We start from the raw sequence: 21635 nt of genomic DNA, 5'->3' as shown, positions 1-21635 counted from the left end.
AAAGACTAAAACAGCAAAATATGGCAATGAATTTGTCTTAATAAGAACTATTATTTGGGGAATCTATTTATTTTTCATTTTTTTAGCCAAACCATTATATGAAGTCTTCACAGATGGCATGTTCTGAGAGATAAGGGGAAGACATGAATATATGAAGAAGTTATGGAGAATAATAATTTCATGTTTTTGTCTTTACAAAAGCTACAGACAAAAGAACTGCTTAAAATTATCCTTATAAATACTTCCTCTGAGAAACACAGCATTCAATTATTTTCTTTTTATACTCCTGTCATTCACTCATTTATTCACTGTCTCAAATATGGACTGAACTCAAAATACAATACCACACAGAATGTGATGTTCTGAGTATTCAGAGAGGAATAACTAATAGTAGCTTCTTTCAATTAACTTTTAACTCGTGGAGAGAGGTGAATCAGAAAATCAATTATTGAAACAAAACGTGAAGAGTGCTAAAATCAGAAAAATGCATGGTGAAAAGAGAGAAGGATGATTTTTTTACAGAGTGCCTATACGTTGGAGAAAGGAGGAATATTAGAAAGTATTTCTACAAGGACTTCCATCAGCTAAGCAAAAATCCTATGCTCTTTGTGGAATTATTTTCCTGAATATCTACTGTGGAAGAGAGTAGGGATGTATAACATCCAAGTATGAGGGGGCATCAAGGTGAGGGCAACAAAAAAACTTATAGAGATGTTAGAAATGCCACCCCAATTCTAAAAATGTGTTATGTGGGACAAACCAAACAAAGTTTAACAGTAGCCTAAAATACAGAAGCAAGCAAAGCAATATTGTACATGTGAGCTCTCAACTGCTCAGTCTTGAGACTAAAGTATTTTAAACCCATACTTCTTAAATTCTTCCCTTATTGGCTTATATTTGGAATGTTTTTACATTTAAAAACTCAAATGAAAATGACAAATAAATACTTTGTTTTCTATAACACCATCTCCAAAGTCTCACAAATAATAATTCTTGAAAAATTTTAAATTCACAGAAAAATAGTCTCTCTCAATTAAGAGATAAGAGATAAAAAAAACATATAGGCATTGCCATTAAAAAAAAAAAAAAACACTTGAGGGGGCTGGGGTTGTGGCTCAGTGGTAGAGTGCTCACATAGCACGTGTGAGGCCCTGGGTTTGAACCTCAGCACCACATACAAATAAATAAAATAAAGGTATGTGTCCAACTACAACAACAAAAAAATAAATAAATAAATATTATTTAAAAAAAAAAGGAAAACCAAAACAACAAACAAAAAAATCTTGCATATTTTTATTGTCTTATTTTGTAGTGCTGCTTAGTTAGTTAACTTTAAGTTATCAATAAATTACAAGTATGGACTTTTTAATTTAATAATGTACATAATAAACAAATGGGCTTCAAACATGTTTATTCCTTTCTTTTTTAAAAAATTGTATTCTAATTTGTTACATATCATAGCAGAATGTATTACAATTCATATTACACATATAGAGCACAATTTTTCATATCTCTGGTTTCATACAAAGTATATTCACATCATTTTTGTTTTTAAATATGTACTTAGGATGTCCATCACATTCCACCATCTGTTTTACCGCCATCTCCTTTCCCTTCCACTTCCACCCCTTTTCCTTATCTAGAGTTTGTCTAATTCTCCCAAGCTCCCCCTCCCAACCCCTCTATGAACCAGCCTCATTATATCAGAGAAAACATTTGACATTTGGTTATGGGGGATTGACTAACTTCCCTTAGCATTATATTCTCCAACTCCATTCATTTACCTGCAAATGCCATGATTTTATTTTCTTTTATAACTGAGTAATATTCCATGGTGTATATATACTAGATATTCTTTATCCGTTCATCTACTGAAGGGCATCTAGGTTGGTTCCACAGTTTAGCTATTGTGAATTGTGCTGCTATAAACATTGATGTGGCTGTGTCCCTGTAATATGCTGTTTTTAAGTCCTTTGTTTATAGATCTAGGAATGGGATAGCTGGGTCAAATGGTGGTTCCATTCCCAATGTTATAAGGAATCTCCATACTGCTTTCCATATTGGCTGCACCAATTTGCAGTCCCACCAGCAATGTATGAATGTGCCTTTTTCCCCACATCCTCGCCAACACTTGTATTTATTGATTGATTGTATATCATCTTCTGAGAGCTGTTTGTTCAGTTCCTTGGCCCATTTATTGATTGGGCTATTTGTTTTTTTGGTGTTTAGTTTTTTGAGTTCTTTATATACCCTAGAGATTAGTGCTCTATCTGATGGGCAAGTGTTAAAAATTTGCTCCCAAGATGTAGGTTCTCTATTCATCTCACAGATTGTTTCTTTTTGCTGAGAAGAAGCTTTTTAGTTTGAATACAACACATTTATTGATTCTTGATTTTAATTTTTATGCTATAGGAGTCTTATTAAGGAAGTTGGGACCTAATCCTACATGATGGAGATTTGGGCTACTTTTTCATCTAATAGGTGCAGTGTCTCTGACTTAATTCCTAGGTCCTTGATTCACTTTTAGTTGAGTTTTGTGCATGGTGAGAGATAGGGGTTTAATTTCATTTTGTTGCATATGGATTTCCAGCTTTCCCAGCACCATTTGTTGAAGAGGCTATCTTTTCTGCAATGTACATTTTTGGTGCCTTTGTCTAATATAAGATAACTGTAATTATGTGTGTTAAGTCTCTGTGTCCTCTATTCTGTACCATTGGTTTACCAGTCTATTTTGGTGCAAACACCATGCTGTTTTTGTTACTATTGCTCTGTAGTATAGTTTAAGGTGTGGTATAGTGATGTCCTGGTCTTTCAAATTTTATTTGATGAGGGAAAGACATTGTAGGCACATAATTGAGCTCTTTACAAACCTTGGGAGACAGACAAGTGTGATTATGTGTCAAAATGCAAAAGATTAATGTAGACTTCAATCTTGAATTGGTTTCATGTAGGTTGTTTTAATAGCAATTTGAGTTAGAGCAGTAAGTGTGGGATTTCAGATACTTTGATCATCTGCCTCATTTTTAATTATGCTCAATGTTTGAATTCATTTTTGTAAGATCTTGAATCTTAACATTACAAACTAAGATTAGCTTTAGTTTTTTTCAAATGTTGAACAAAATATTTTATATTAAATGCTACAAATCAAGAGCTTTGGTTGGTTCTAAAAAATATCTTTTGAAACTTAACTGTTATATATTGCCACCAACCATATATGAAAATTCAACTCTTTTCATTGATTAAAGTTTCATTATAATTAATCAATACTCATTGGTTGGCATGATTCCAAAATCAAGATAATCTATGAAAACAACACAAAGACTTTGGAATGGCTTTCATGGCTAGTAATCATATTCAATGGAAGCTGGATATGCCTTCTTGGGAAATTTGTAAGGTCAAAATAATTTCACATAAACTATTTATTGATGATTTTTCCATGTGTTAGAGTAAATACAAAGTTATTTTCTGTTTATTTTTGTTAAAAAGAGATTGTTTAAACATTTTTTTTCTATTTTATTAAAGATTCAAGGATTCATATTTATTTTACTATAATTGCCAATAATAATAAAATCTTCTTTAAAGCCTTACCAGGCATCTAGTACTCTGCTAAGCATTTTATAAAACTATACATTTACTCTCACAAAGGCAGTGGTAATATTACATAGGATTAAACTGATATTTGGAAGGGTTACAGAACTTATTCAAAGTCATATGATTAATAAAATGGAAGAACTGAAACTATAATCTGTTTTTTTCTGGCTCTATAGAGTTCATTCTCTGAATGAACATACAATATTGTCACCTTTATCAACTGTAAATTATCAGGCCTTCTGCCTAGAGAAAAAAGATAGTATCTCTTTTTATAAATATTCCGGAAATATTTTTTAAGCATCAACAAATTTATTTTTCTCATTTATGTCTTTTCACATTTGTGTTGGTCAGTTTTCACTGCTGTGATAAAATATCTGAGAAGGACACATTAAAGAAGGAAATATTTATTTTGGCTCAAGAGATTTTAGTTCAAGGTCATTGGCTCAGTTTTTTGGGGTCTGAGTAAAGCAAAGCATCATAATGGGATAGTGTGGCAGAGAGCTGCTCACTTCATGGTGACCAGAGGGGAGGGAAGGAGGGAGGCAAAGGAGAAGGAAAGGGAGAGGGAGAGGGAGAGGGAGAGGGAGAGGGAGAGGGAGAGGGAGACGGAGAGGGAGAGGGAGAGAGAGAGAGAAAGAGAGAGAGGCTTGGAAAAAGATACAGTTCCCAAAGCTATGCCCCCACAGACCTATTTTTTTTCAACAGTGCCCATCCCCCACAGTTTCCAGTACATCCCAATAATCCATTCAGCTATCAATCTATTAATGGATTAATCCATTGGTGAGGTAGAGCTTTTAGGATATGTTCACTTCCCAAAACCCTCAGCTCTAAGCTTTGCTGCATTGGGGACCAAGCTTTCAACACATAAGCATTTGAGGACATCTCAAATTCAAACCATAACAATGTTTCTTGTGGCTTGTATTTGTGTCTCTGTTTCAATGTCTGTATTTATTTTTTCCCTCTCTCAGTATCCTTCTCTCCCCTCCTTCCTTTAGTTATTCTTTGTCATTCTATTGTTTCATCTCATCCTCTTTGTATCTCTCACTCTTGCTCTTGTGCACATGCACACCACAATGTTTAGATCACACAGCTGTACATTTATTAATATCATGTAAAGACAACTAAATAAAGGAAAAATGCCTGATTCAATCTTCTAGTTTTTAAAGGTAAACTGGTCTTAGAGTCTCATGATAGCAAAAAGTATTTTTAATCATGCTTCTTTCCTTATAAAATAATTTGAAATATCACCATTAGCCAATGTCAACTTAAAATGCAAAATAATAGTAAAATTATAGGATCTAATTAATACATCTCTGTTGAATTTTATTATAAAATAACTTATATTTAGGTTAATTTATTATTTACTTGGAATTTATGATTCTGATGTTCTTGGTTGGTTAAAAGCAGAAACAAAATAATCTAAACATAAAACAGGTTTCAAACTTATAGTTCTTGCAATTAGGAATTGCTATTGCTAACATTGCTATTAGGAATCATTCAAAAGTTAAAATAGAGCAACCTATGAATTATACTGTAAAAAATAATCTGAGTCAGGAAAAACATACTGTTAATATTTGTTGGCATTTCATTGAGTTAAAGTATTTTGGATATTTCTTTCAGGAAAACACAGGGACATAATGGGTGAACTATCATTTTAGAGGTGCACAGTATATGTTCTACTAGTAGAAGGAAACCACATAAGTGACTATTGATAAGAAGGGACTTGCCAGTAGTAGCACATGTTCATTTTCCTCTTTGTTCACATGGATAATTGGATGTTTTAGAAAAGATCAACTGATACTTCGAACATAACCATATGCAGCTGCTCCAATAAGGAGTTTTATAAATCAAAGTTTTTCTTATTATAAAATATCAAGATCTCACTTTTAATCAGAAAATGTCATGGTGAATTTTTATTTATTACTATCTAAAATTTTGTTTTATATGAACAAATTAAAAGACCTTTGGGATAAGTCATTACTTGACACAAAATAATATTTATTGAAATAAAAATGTGAACTACAAAAAATAAGGAACATTAATGAATGATTCACATAAATCAAAAAATCTTAAATGCTCATTCATTGCATATATTTATAAAATGTTTTATAAAACTACCTTAAATTTTTAAACTTTAAATATTTATGTGGAATTAAAGGCAAGATAGTTATAAAAATACATAATTTGAAGGTTTACAATTCATCCATTGGAAATAGAATTAAGATAATTTTATATATTTTCCCCAAGGCCATTCTTTTATACTGCATATTCATTAGTTTTCAGTTGTAAAAATATGACCTTGGAAGGAGAAATAAAATTGCAGTAATTTATGCACATTGTTTTTATTTTCTCATATAACAAGCAGTTGTGGGTATAGTTATATGCTGAAACTTGAGCTCATTTTCTCTGAGCATGAAATTTACAATTATTTGTATATTTTTATGTCTGCCAAAAACTTATAACTAAATAAGATGTAAGTAAAATTAGCAAATAAAATTAATGAAAAGGAATTATGTTCAAAGTGTTATTAATAATAGCATTTGTTTTTTGCATGTATATCCTCAAAATGTTTTTTTAAAACATTTGTTTATAGTTAAATGAATTATTAGTCCAATTTAATGATCTGCTGTCAGTAAAACTATAAAAGAAGACTAAAAGGTGGAAAAATCTTTCTTAATATTTGATATATTATTTTATCTTTGGAACATTTTATGTGCATGTAATTAAACTGAAACAAATCTTAAAAAATGGTGGTTCACTTGGTACACAGTTTCTCTTGTGTAAATTCCTTGATTCTTAAATGCAACAACAAAGAGCCAGTGAATTTGCAGACAACAGACATTATATTTGCACTGACAGTCCAGTTGCATTTTCAAACAATTAATGATACAGGACAGGCCTCTGATTGACAATCAAACCTTTCCAGTCCCTTTCTTGTACACTTCAATGACTTATAATACAATTATTTCTTCCGCCTATATGGCAGCTCTACACTATTTCATTCTACAACCTCCTTTACTGCCTCTGATATTGGTACTGCAACCATGTAGGAGAATTTAAATGTTAGTAATTACATCTGTTTTTAAAGTTCACGAATGGAATGCTGGAATTTCTACAACTTAGAACATGTTTTCTAAGAGATACAGTGGGTTATAATTCAGTTTATTACTCTTGCTGCAATAAGAATTATTCCTTCATGTTCAAAAAAATTGCTATCCCAAGATATTCTCCATGTATTTTGGTTCCATCTCACTTAATATTAATCCCTTACCTTTATAAAATCTCCATTTTATAGAAGTTGTCACAGCTTTAATTAATCTTTTTTTTTGTTAGATGTGCTTATAGTCATATATGGAAATCTAAAAATTAGTCCTAAAGACTTCTTCATCAATGTGCAGGATATCTATTCTTAACATCCTGGTGCCCTGGCTCAATGGCTAAAACTTTCTATAATTGACAAACAATTCATCTCTATAAAATAACCCCCTATTATATTGAACTGCATAAAAAAGTTTTTCTTCATAAACCTTATGATATCTTTCTGAGTGCCTACAAACTTCTTGTCATGAACCGTAGCATACTGAATACTGCCTTACTATTAGAAAGAGAATTACATCCCTTTCATTAGTATGATAAAGGGAAACAGAATGAGTGGTGAAGTCCTCGATTGTGATCTAAAATCTGCAATTAGAACTACCTGTGTGAGTTGATAAGGTGGTTATAAAACCTGGCAAACAATTAAGAAAAAATATTAAACAGAATTTTAAAAAATTTATTACATAAGTATACATATGTATTAGTCAGTTTTCTCTAGAGGAACAAAATCAACAGGAAGTATGATTATAAATTTTACTTCAAATGGGGATTCATTAAGTTGGCCTCCTCAACCAGAAGCTGGATAGTCCACAATGGCTGTCCACATGCTATAGAGCTAGAAGAACCAGTAGCTGTGCAGTCCAAGAGGCAGAAGCCCCAGAACAATAGGGATCAATGGTGCTACCCTATACTGAGACCAAAGGCTTCTAGAAAGTCCCTGGAGAATCATTGGCAGAGTCTGCTTTGGAAGATGAAGAAGTGAGAGTCCGATATCCTCAGATGATCAAAGCAGCAACTAAAACCCATTCAAGAAGAATTGAGCTTGCATCTGCTGCTGCTTCCTCATTCTTCCAACTTTTATTCCATGCAAGCCATTATCCTATTGGACAGTGTCTCCACAAGAGGGTCTCCACTACAGTTGGCTATCCAACATGCCAACCATTCCTAGGTATACCCTCATTGATACACCCAGAAGCCTCTTAATCATAGGCATCTCTTAATTCAATCAAGTTGACAATTCAAATGAACTATTACAACATATCTATATAAACATATACACACATAGGCAAATATATTTGTACATATATAGAACAAATGAAAGGAAATTTATTAGAAGGATTGGATCCTCATACAACAGTAGAGTCAAGTACAATGGACATTCTGTAAAACAAAGAACCAGAGAATCCAATAGCATGGTTCAGTCCAATTTGAATGACCCTGAACCAAGGAAGATGATGATGGATATAACTCAGTCTGAGGTTGAGTCCTAGGGAGAGTTACCAGAGGCCATTGATTCAGGTCTAGGATTCAAAGGTCCAAGAACCTGGATTGCTGATATTTTAGCACAGGAGATAGAGGAAATCCCACTACAGAAGAGAGAGAATTCTCCTCTCTTCACCTTTTTATTACATCTGGGCCCCCAGACAATTGGATGGTACCAGCCCACATTGAGGTGCTTTCCTCCCTGGATCCACAGACTCATATGCCATGCTTCTCTGAAAACAACTAAGACACTACTCACAAACAGTGCATCACCAGCCAGCCAGACATCTCTCTCTGCAGTCCAGTTGACTCATAAAATTAACCATCACTGGAAAATGAATATCTTTGTTGTGAAAATGTTGATGGAATTCTGAAACCAGATAAAAATCCCACTTCTAACAAGCAATTATTTCATGAGTCTAATGTCTTGGGATGAGAGTTTTAGAGTTTATTTAAGAGTCAATAAAGATTTTAAAGATGTAAGCAAGATAATGCATTAAAATCAGTCTCTTATCCCTTTCCAGAACAAACAGAAATAGCCTCAGGAGATTTCTGAATTAAAATCAGTGGCGACAAGTCAATGAACCACAAAAACTGAGGGTAACTCTAGATGAAACGGTAGCATTCATTTTACCTGTGCCACCGCTCCCAGCGGTGTCTGGTGTCTCTGGCAGTTCCCAGACATGGCACTCACACACAACCCACTCATTCAGCTTCTTCATCTCTGCTCTCAGGTGAAGATCGCTATCTACCAATGCCAGTCTATAAAGTCTAGAGGAGATGACTGCTTCTCCAAATGTGCAAACATCAATGCATATTTACAACGAACATGAAAAATAAGGGAAATAAGATACTATCAGAGGAACCCAGCAAATTTTCAGTAATCAATCTTAAAGAAATGAAAACCTATGACTTTCATGACAAAGATTTAAAAATAATCTTTTTTAAAGAATGCAATAAGCTATAACACTAAATATATATTTAACCAAAGGATATCATGAAAACAATACATGAAGAAAATTGGAAGCTCAGTGAAGAGATATAAATCATAGAAAGGAATTAAACAGAGATTTGGAACTCAATAATACAATTATAGAAATGCAAAACACAGTAGACATCTTTAATAACAGAATCAATCAACCAGAAGAAAATAATCAGGGAATTTGAGAGATTGTCATTTGAAATTATTCACTCAAAAGAGAAGACAGACAGACAGATCAACCGACAAAGTATGAGGTTTTATTTAACATTAGTAGGCAAATTGATTGCACATTATGAGAGTTTCCAAAGAAGAAGAGAAAAAGAAGGAATAGAAAGCTTGCTTGAAAAAATAACAACCCTAAACTTTTCAAATCTAGGGAAGGAATAAACATCAAGATAACAAGAAGCACTAAATACACAAATAGGTACAAATATAAAGAGAATTACACCAGGAAACTTTGAAATTAAATTGTCAAAAGTCAAAGAGAATTTTGAAAGCAACAAAACAAAAGTGATTTTCCACACATAAAGAAATCTCCATAAGACTCTTGGGATTTCATGATAGTGCAGGGCAGACAGAGTAATCTGATATTCATGTAACTGAAAAAAAACAGAAAAAAATGAAAAAAGTAGTTTCTTTAAAAAATGAAGCCAAGATAAACTCTTTCCCAAACAAAAATTGATGAAGTTTGTCACCAGACAACCAATCTTTAAGAAATGTTAAGTGCATTCTTCAAATGAAAATAAAAATATACTGACTAGCAATTCAAAAAAACCAAACAAACCCTGAGAACATCAATATCACTGGCAAAGATAAATATAAATACAAATACAGAATAATGTAATGGTGGTGGGGAAATTACTTTTAACCTTAATATAAAAGGTAAAGTAAAAATATTGAGAATAATTGTAACTAAAATTATTAATGAGTATACCATGTAAAAAGTAGTAAGTGCTGATGTTTAATAGCACAGTAGGGTAACTATTGTTTACCACTTATTACATACTTTAAAAGGAACTAGAAGAAAGGAGTTCAAAGACTATAAATACAAAGAAATGATGTTTAAGAAGATGAAAATGCCAATTAACTTGATTTGATCTTTACACGTTGTGTACACATATCAAATTATCACATTGTGTCCCATAAAGAAGTATAATTATTATGTTTGATTATAAGTACTTTTTTTAATTTAAGACATTTGTACTTCAGGAACAGAAAACATCAGAGAAAGGGTGAAAATGTTGAATTTTTATTTCTGAGTGAAGTTAAGTTGTTGTCAACTTAAAATAGATATAACTGCAAGAAAATTTATGTAAGCCTTGGGATAGCCACACACACACACACACACACACACACACACACAGAGAAAAAAAAACTACAGTAAAGATTCAAAAGATAAAGAGAAGTGAATTAAGGTATCATTATTAAAATCATCAAATATCAAAAGAAGACAGAAAGAGAGGGAGAAGATACAAAATAACTGCACACAAGAGACAGAAAATAATGAGATATCAATACTAATTCCTAATCTTTAATTATTAATTTAAATGTGACTGAATTAACTTACTGTATCAGACAATTTTCTATTACTATAATCAAAAGCCTGAGGCAAGGTAACTTATAAGTTTACTAGCTCCCATTTTTGGTGTCAGAAAGTACCAATAGCATGGTACCACCTCTGGCAAAGGCCCCCTTTGCTCCATCACATAATGGTGGATGTCACTGGGGAAAGAACACATGGAAAAGGGAGAGATATTATGGTGAGGCAGGAAACTGGAGAAAAGTGATTCAGGAGTCAGTCTTGTTCTTCTATAACCATTTTGTAAGAACTAAAAACAATCCCATGAGAACTCTGTCAATTCCTTCTGGGGGTCATGCCTTCGATGATTTTATTACTTTCTTAAAGATTCCAACACCTCTTAACATTGCCACACTGGGGAACAGGTTTCCAAAATGTGGACCCTGGAAGACAAGCCACATCCAGATCATAGCCTCAACGATCAAAAGGAATTTAAGAACTGAATGGATAAAACTCACAAATCCCACTACTGGGCCATTTAAAAGAAACTTGCTACAAATCTAAGAATATACATAGGTTGCAAATGAAGTATGGGAAAAAAGTGGTACAAATAGTAACCAATTTTCTATTATTATAATCAAATGCCTGAGGCAATGGTAAATTATAAATTTAAGAGGTTTATCTAGCTCACAGTTTTGGAATCAGAAAGTACAAATATTATGGTGTCCCCCCTGGCAAAGGCTCCTTTTGCCCCATCACATAATGGTGGATGTCACTAGGGAACACTGTAAGCAAGGGTGGCTATTGTTATGTTAGACACAAGTCTTTACATTATAAATTATTGAAGAAAAAGAGAAAAGAAAGATTATTATTAATAATAAAATGGTTAATATCAACAGGAACATAATGTGTATATATATATATATATATATATATATATATATATATATATCCCCAACATCATAGCACCTAAGTGTATAAAGCATATTTTTGCAAATCTACCAAAAGAAATTGATAGCAGCTCAATAATAGTAGAAGACTTTGGTACTCTACTTTCAAGGATTGAACATTCAGACAAAAAAATGTTTAAAATATTGATTTGAACAATACTGGAGACCAAATGGAGTTATCAGATGTATAAAGTATCTTCTGATTAACTGCAGAAGAATACAAATTCTTCTCAAGTGCATGCAGAAAATCTTCTGTGATAGATCATATGTTAGGTCACAAAACCAGTGTTGATAAAGTTAAGACAATACACATCATTTCAAGTTAACTTTTCCAACCGAATGATTCCACAAATGGCATCTGAACAACATGCCATCTAACAACCATTGGGCCAAAGAATAATCAAAATTCCACTCCAAAATAGATCCTGAGACAAACAAAATGAAAACTCAACATACAATAACTGAATATAGCAAAAACACTACTAAGACTGAAGATATTATTGATAAACATATACATTAAAAGAAGGAATGTCTAAAACAACCTAAATTTATAACTCAAAATTAGCAAATAATGGAAATAAAAATACTATAAAAATAAATCACAATAAATGTCAGAGAGAATAACAAAACAATATAAAATTCAAGAATATAGTTATTTTTTTGAAAATATAAACAAAATAATACAACTTTAGCAGAAAAGAAAAATAAAGAAGATTGAAATAAACAAAATCTGATATCAAAAAGGAAACATTTCAAATGGATGCCTGGGGTGGGGGAGATCATAAAAGAATATTATGAATAAAAATGTTGAACAAATTGGATAACCTAGAAAAACTTGATAAATTCCTCAAAATATAGACTCTTCTAAACGTGGATCAAAAGCAAAGAAAAAGTCAAATAACAAGAGACTGAATCAATAATAATAATAAAAAACTTCTCTATAATAAATGATCAAGAACAGGTGGTTTCCTAGGAACATTCTAGCAAACATTCAAGAATAGTTAAAACCAATGCTTTTAAAATTCTTTCAAAAAATGGATAAAACTTATCTTGAAATAAGTGAAATAAGCCAATCCCAAAAAAACAAAGGCCAAATGTTCTCTTTGATTTGTTAATACTAAAACATAATAAAGAGTAGAGAAGAGAATAAAAGTTCATTAGATTAGACAAGGGGGAATAAAGGAAAGGTTTATTGGGTAGAATATAAAAGACAATAGAATGAACCAGACATTTCCTATATTCTTATATGAATACATGATCGGTGTAACTCCACATCATGTACAACTGCAATATTAGGATCCCAATTGGAATAAGTTATATTCCATGTAAGTATAATCTGTAAAAATATACTCTAATGTCATGTGTATCTAAAAAGAACAAATTTAAAAAAAAAGGAAAAAATAAAGAAATCCTAAATTCATTGTATAAAACCAGTATCACCTAGACAAGACAAACGCTTCTTAAAAAGAGAAAACAATAGGCCACTGTCACTAATGAGTGTAGATGTAAAAAAAAAAAAAAATCCATGATAAAATACTGGCAAAAAGAACAATATATTGAAAGGATAGTGCACCATGGCCAAGTGAGATTTTTTTTCACGGGATGTAGGAATATTACAACACAGGCAAATCAATCAGTGAGTTTTTGCTCCATTAACCTAATGAAAGATAATATCTAAATAGATGCAGAAAAGCACTTAACTAAAATGAACATCCATGTATGGTCAAACTCACTAGAATAGGTAAAAGGGAACGTTCTTTGATATGACAAAGACTATATGAAAAGCCTAGAAGCAACATCACAATCAATGGTAATAAAGGGGGAGTTTTTGCTCTAAGAACAATTTACTACAAGGCAGTGATTATTCTTACCATTTCTGTTCAACAAACCCTGGACAGATGGTAGTCCTTCACTAGATAATATATTAGTTTCAGGAACTCTCAGATACCAAAATCTCTGGATGCTCAAGTTCCTTACTTAAAATTGCAAAGGACCCACTTACATCTTCCCATATAGTTAATATCAATTCTAGATTACTTATAAGACCTAATACAATGTAAATGCTATATGAATAGCTATTATACTATAATGTTTAGGGAAAAATGTCAAGAAAAATGTCTGTGTGTACATGTTCAGTTCAGATGAAAAATTATCCTCACTATTTTTGATCCACAATTGGTTGAGTCTATAGATGCAGAACCCATAGACAAAAAGGACAACTGTGTATGTAAATACTTATCTATTGATAATTTTATGTATAAATACCACACCTGGGAGTTAGTATGTTAAGTGAAATAAATTAGACATAGAAAGACAAAGAATGCATGTCTCCTTTACTTGTGGACTCGAACACATCCAAACTATGGAAGTAGACGAAGGAGAGAGAAATGGAGAGAGCTTGGTGAAATAGTACAGTTTCTGTAATGTAAGTCCTAGAGATTAAAGGTAAAACATGGTGACTATATTTAATAACACTGTGTTTTATATTTGAAATTTTCTAAAGTATATATCTTAATAATTCTCACAAAAACTTAAAAATGAGGGGATAAATATCTTAATTGGTTTCACTGCAGTGATAACTTTACTATGTGTATCTATATCAAAACATCAAGTTTACATCTTAAATATATGGCTTTATTTTTTCACAAATTATATCATTCTGAAGTTGAAAAAGAAAAGCAAATAAGGCTCTTAAGCTACATGCTAAGATTGCAAACTCAGGACAATTTATATTCCATTTTTACTGTACTCTTGATAAAATAAATAAGTTTAATATAAATATATATAACACAAATTAAAAATATATTTAATTTTAATTGCCACATAGGTCAAAGAAAAATAAACGTCTTTGTCTCAACTTTTCCCACTTCTTTGCTATCACTTTCATGCTTACCTATTGTGTGATATCTGTGATTACCTCCTACTCTCACTTCAGGATGAAAAAATATCATTATTCTTTTTCAGAACCTTCCCTACTTCTCTCCCCTCTGCCTCACTTCTTTCTTTTCTTCTGTTTCCCTACAACCTCTCTTTTTTTCTGACATATTATCTGGACACACTGCCCTAACCCACCAAAAATGTCACTATTTAATAAAAACATCATACCCTTTAAAACTTCTTTCTTTTGTCTACATTGTTACTTTTTCCTTTTAACAATTTCCTTTTGTACCTTTAATCATGCCTGCTATTTTTTAAAGTCAAATTCTGTTATGTAATGCTCCATGAAATTCCTTGAAGATAATCCCTGAAGACTTAAGATACTCTGCTCTTAGGAAGCATTTATCTATACTTGGTTCAATGTACTATTTAATATAAATTTTTATTGTTTTGACTAATTTGTTATTGATTGAGACTCTTTCAAAATGTAACAATTATAGCTGTCATCCTGAAATTTTAAATGGTGCTATTCTTGTTACTCTTTTTAAAACTGGTTTACAGTCATAATTTTTTTTAATTAAGAAGAAATTCTACTACATATTTCTTAAGAGAAGTGCAGAAAGCCTCAACATCTATAATAATCTCTAAAATATCTCTAAATTAAGAGCATGTGTAATAAAACTTCAGGACTGAGACTACTGCCACTCTCACATAGCTGAGATAAGCAGTCTCCAGGAGAAAATGACATATGTGAATTTCTATCTTCTTAAGAGAAAGGGAAAAGACTAAAGAAATGACTTTATCAATATGACTATAGTCATATCATTGATTCATATCCATATACATCTGAGAAATCTAATATTAGTGACATATTTCTAAGATAAAAGGTAGCTCAGATGAACTATATATGATAGTCTGGAATGGATCTATATTTGATGGTCTGAAAATAATTTTGTCAATCCTAAAAAAACAAATGCCAAATGTCTTCTTTGATATAATGAGAGCAACTAAGAACAGAGCAGGGAGGAAGAGCAGGAGGATAAGATTAACATTAAACAGAGACATGAGGTGGGAGGGAAAGGGAGAGAAAAGGGAAATGCATAGAAATGGAAGGAGACCCTCATTGTTATACAAAATTACATATAAGAGGTTGTGAGGAGAATGGGAAAATAAACAAGGAGAGAAATGCATTACAGTAGATGGGGTAGAGAGAGAAGATGGGAGGGGAGGGGAGGGGGGATAGTTGAGGATAGGAAAGGTAGCAGAATACAACAGTCACTAATATGGCATTATGTAAAAATGTGGATGTGTAACCGATGTGATTCTGCAATCTGTATTTGGGGTAAAAATGGGAGTTCATAACCCACTTGAATCTAATGTATGAAATATGATATGTCAAGAGCTCTGTAATGTTTTGAACAACCAATAATAAAAAAAAGAAAAGAAAAGAATTTTGTCTATTTTGTAAAAAAAAATGAGACTCATTGACATAATGTAAATATCTTCAGTCTACAAAACTAATCACTGGCTAAAATAGAATCAAGTATGAATCTAAATTTTATTATTTTTAACATGTCTACAAATTGTAAAAGTCCCTTCCCGGTCTCCCTTCTCAACAGAAGAAGATAACAGCATATATTCAGCAGCTTCTATGTGTCAGGTTCTCTGCATCTTTAAGGTGTATATCTGTGATCCATATAAAGTTATATTAATCTGTACAATTAGTGAGTGAAAATAACTTCATCACATTTAGATAATCAATAAGAGAGAGAACTAACATTTTTCCATTTTTACTCAGTATTCTTGGGTCTGAAAGCATACACTTCCTTCATCAGTATCATATTGCCTATTAAATAAAAAAATTATTTCCTTTAGGTCTTAAAATGGTAGAAAACTCATATCCATAAACACAAATGATCTCAGACACACGACACACACACACACACACACATTTGCAAGTGCATTTCAGGAATTTACATTAATAAATCTTAATTTGATAATTTCAATATTATTTTTCCTTACTTAGTTATTGCTATTTTATGTATTTTTGTTAATCACTGAAAAAATGAAACTTTAATGGTTTTCATCTTTCTTTTACTCCATACTTCATAATCACATTGCCCGTTGGTGTTTATTCATTTCTTATTTAACTTATTTACTAATGTATTTATATCACATTTTCAATATTTTTTTTCAAATCTTTCTAAATATCTTTTTGTAGGTCTCATTACTGATACATTTTGTATGATTAATGTTTTCTATTTCTAGTGACAATGTGGACAAAATTGATTAGCATATGATAAACCATAAAATGTCAAACAGAAATAATGAGTAAATCTTCAATGTTTTTATTTATTTATTTATTTGGAAGTCACCAAAAATGTAGCACAAAGATAAAAGTTAAGGTGGGACAAAACTGTATAGAACAAAGATGCTGTATCACAAAAGGAGAAGATAAGAATAGACAGATGATATTTGGAGAAAAAATAAGGAAGAATTCTAAAACATACAGAAAAGCAAACCAAAGTCCCAGGAAATTTTGAGAAAACTGGCTATCCTACCAAATTACGACACAAGAAGATCATTATTAATATGGTGAAAACTAAAGAGGAGAATTTGAAGTTTAGTCAGAGAAAGAAGAGATTTGACATAAATAAATAAATGTAATAAGACAGCAGATATCTCATCAGAAACTATGAAAAATAGTAGACAACAGAGAGGAACACATTCAAATAATGGAGAAGGGAGATTTGTTAATTCAGAGTATATATATAGGAAAATGACATTCAAAAGAAAAAGTGAATTAAAGAAATTCTTCAGGCAAAAAAAAAAATTGTGAAAAATAATTCTCATAAGACCTGTATTAAAAAACTATGGAAGTAATTTTCAAGCAAATATATTGCCAAAAAAATTTTTAATCAATAATAAGAAATGAACATGGAAAAAGGAAAATGTGTGTGAAATACCTCAAACTCCAATGTTTTATATTTCCAACTCTTTAAGTTGTAAATGAGACAAGATCCAAGATGGTGGGCTAGAGGGAGGCTGCATTTTGTGTTGCTCTGTGACTTGGAATTCAAGTAGTGGGAATGTAGGGGTCCTAACAGCTGTAGTGGACCCCTGACAGCTTCTCCCATGCAGGAATCATGGCTGCCATGCCTGCATAGGTCTCTAGGCCTCAGTGTCAGTGCAGAACTCCTGGCCACTTACCCATGCGAGACCTTTGGGTGCCCAAGCAAGACCACCAGAATCAGCACCTGCACACAGGACTCCTGGTCTCCCACCTGCACAGAAATCCTGGCCTCTGTTCCCACATAGAACACCTAGACCAAAATCTCTAATGAACATAGATGTAAAAATTCTGCCAAATCAAATAGAAAAATAAAAAAAGATAGTGCACCACAATCAAGTGGGTTCATCCCAGGGATGAAGGGTTGGTTTAACATACAGAAATCAATAAATGTAATTCATCACATCAATACACTTAAAGAATCATATGATCATCTCAATAGATGCAGAAAAAAGCATTCAACTAAATACAGCACTCGTTCATGTTCAAAATACTAGAAAACCTAGGGATAACTGAAACATATCTCAACATTATAAAAACTCTATGCTAAGCCCCAGGCCAACATCATTCTAGATGCAGAAAAATTGAAAGCATTCCCTGTAGATACTGGAACAAGACAGGGATGCCCTCTTTCATAACTTCTATTTAACACAGTTCTTGAAACACTAGCCAGAACAATTAGACAGATAAAATAAATTAAAGGGACACAGATAGGAAAAGAATAACTCAAACTATCACTATTTGCCAATGATATGATCTATACCTAGAAGATCCAAAAAACTCCACCAGAAAACTTTTACAATTAATAAATAAATTCAACAAAGTAGCAGGGTATAAGATCAACACCCATAAATCAAAGGCATTTCTGTACATCAGTGACAAATCCTCTAAAAGAGGAACTAGTAAAACTACCCCATTTACAATAGCCTCAAAATAATAAAATCTTGGGAATCAACTTAATAAAAGAGATGAAAGACCTCTACCATGAAAACTACAAAATGCTAAAGAAAAAAATTAAAGAAGACCTTAGAAGATGGAAAGATCTCCCTTGTTCTTTAATAGGCAGAATTAATATTGTCAAAATGATCATAATACCAAAACAATATATCAATTTCATGCAATTCCAATCAAAATCCCAATGACATTCCTCATAGAAATAGAAAAGGCAGTCATGAAATCCATCTATAAAAAAATAAGAGGCCCAAAATAGCCAAAGCAATCCTTAGCAAGAAGAATGAAGTAGGTGGCATTACTATCCCAGACCTTAAACTATACTACAGAGCAGTAGTAACAAAAGCGACAAGGTATTAGCATGAAAATAGACTTGTAGACCAATGGTACAGAATAGAGAACACAGAGACAAACCCAAATAAATACAGTTATCTCATATTAGACAAAGGCACCAAAAACATATATTGGAGAAAAGACAGCCTCTTCAACAAATGGTGCTGGAAAAACTAGAAATCCATATGCAGCAAAATGAAATTAAGTCCCTATTTCTCACCATGCACAGAACTCAACTCAAAATGGATCAAGAACCTAGGAATTAAACCAGAAATCCTGCCAAATTTTCATCATATCGAATTAGCCCCAACTTCCTTAATAAGACTTCAAAAGCACAAGAAATAAAATCAAGAATCAAAAAATGGGATGGATTAAAACTAAAAAACTTCTCAGCAAAAGAAACAATCAGTGAGGAAAATAGAGAGCATACAAAATGATAGCAAATTTTTACTATACGCATATCAGATAGAGCACTAATCTCCAGGATATATAAAGAACTCAAAACACTAAACACACACACACACACACACACACACACACACACAAATAACTCAATCAGAAATGGGACAATGAACAGACACTTCTCAGAAGATGATATACAATTAATCAACAAATACATGAAAAACTGTTCAACATTTCTAGCAATTAGAGAAATGCAAATCAAAATTACTCTTAAGATTTTATCTCACTCCAGTCAGAATGGCAGCTATTAAGAATACAAACAACAATAAGTGTTGGCAAGAATGTGGAGAAAAAGGCACATTCATACTTTGCTGGTGAGACTCCAAATTGGTGCAGTCAGTGTGGAAAGCAGTATGGAGATTCCTTGGAATGTGAAGAATGGAACCACCATTTGACCAAGCTATCCCACTCCTTGTTCTCTACCTCAAGGACTTAAAAACAGCATACTACAGGGACAAAGCTACATCAATGTTTATATCAGCACAATTCACAATAGCTAAACCAACCTAGATGCCCTTTAGTAGATGAATGGAAATGTGGTATATATACACAATGGAATATTACTCAGCATTAAAAGAGAATAAAATCATGGCATTTGTAGGTGAATGGATGGAGTTAGAGAATATATTACTTGAAGTAAGCCATTCAAAAAAAAAAAAAAAACAAAGGCTGAATGTTTTTTTCTGATATGTAGATATTGATCCATAATGGCTATGGGGGTTGAGGGGAGCATGGGAGGAATGGAGGCATTTTAGAAATAGGGAAAAGGGAAGGAAACAGGGTAAGGGAGTAAGAAAGAAGGTGGAATGAGATGGACATCATTACCCTAAGTACATGTATCAAGACATGAATGATGTGACTCTACTTTGTGTACAACCAAAGACATGAAAAATTGTGCTCTATATGTGTACTATGAGTTGAAATGCATTCTTCTGTCATGTATAACAAATGAGAATAAATAAATAAATTAAATTATAAGTGAAAGTCTAAGTAAAAATAATAACACTATTGTGGATGGGTTGTAACATATATAGTCATAAAATGTTTGACAACAAAAGCAAAAACAATAGAAGAAAATATAAATGTACTATTTTTTTACACTGTAGACAATGTAATAATTGTTTTCTTGAAGATAGGTTGCAATGAATTATAAGATTTTAACCTTAGATTAACCTTGAAAATTGCAAAAAATACCTCAAATAAACCAATCTTCAAAAATCAAATGAAATGAAGTGAAACCCTAAAACTGAAACAATCATTTAAAAAAAGGAAGAAAAAGAGAAAACATAGGGAAATAAGATCTGATGAAAAAATAAAAAGAAACCTTAATAGACACCACATTGATAATTACATTAAATATGAATGCTTTAAACACCAGGACTGAAAGGCACAGATTATTATATTTAATAAACAAGACTAAACTGGTGTTTGTATATAAATTCAGCTTTAAATGTAAAAGTATAGACATGCTAAAAGTAAGCTGTGGGAAAAATGGAATATACCACAGACTTACATTCAAGGTCTAGTAATCTTTTATTGTTTACTTTTACTTAAGAATAAGCAATGAGAAATCTTGTTTTATCCAGTAAACTGAATATAAATATTTATCTTTTCAATTCGTATAGAAAAATTTGTTCTCTTAAAACAAACTAGAAGAGCTATTTAGACATCAGTTCTAGAGAAGAAAAAATTCAACCATATTGTGATATGAGACACATATCACTTTTCCCCTTCTTTTCATCCACAAGACAGCAACTTAATAGATACCACTATTCCATTTGTACCTAACACTCAGTCCACTAAACAACAACAACAACAAACAAATAAATAATAAAAAATCCTCTCTGCACAATATTCATATGACCCAGAGGAAAGATGATGTTTTTGTCAACAAATTGTCTCACTAATTTCTCACTGAGAAATATGAATGTGTATTAGTTGAGAAGCACTCCTTTATTTCTATGTACTTCATATGCAGAAACACTCATTAAAGTTTTATTGTCTCCCTGTGAAATAAAATTAGAGTCAGGAGCACCAGACATTTTAAAAACCCTCGAATACATAAGAAATCAAATGAAATATGAAAAAAAATAAATTTTAAAATATAAATTAAATGCAAAAAATTGAATAAAGTCTCAAATATTATTATAAAATGTTCTCATAAAAATAATATATCCCTTTGAAGAAAATTATACAATAAAATGAGAATTATAATGGAGTACAAAAGAAAAAATAGATTGTAAAAATAAAAATGTACTAGATCACAATGAACACATACTATAAAATGAGAGGATGAGGATGCATATTTGAAAGGTATTAATG

Source organism: Callospermophilus lateralis, chromosome 6, assembly GCF_048772815.1.
Source record: "Callospermophilus lateralis isolate mCalLat2 chromosome 6, mCalLat2.hap1, whole genome shotgun sequence".
Taxonomy (NCBI): domain Eukaryota; kingdom Metazoa; phylum Chordata; class Mammalia; order Rodentia; family Sciuridae; genus Callospermophilus; species Callospermophilus lateralis.
This window is presented reverse-complemented; position numbering follows the sequence as displayed.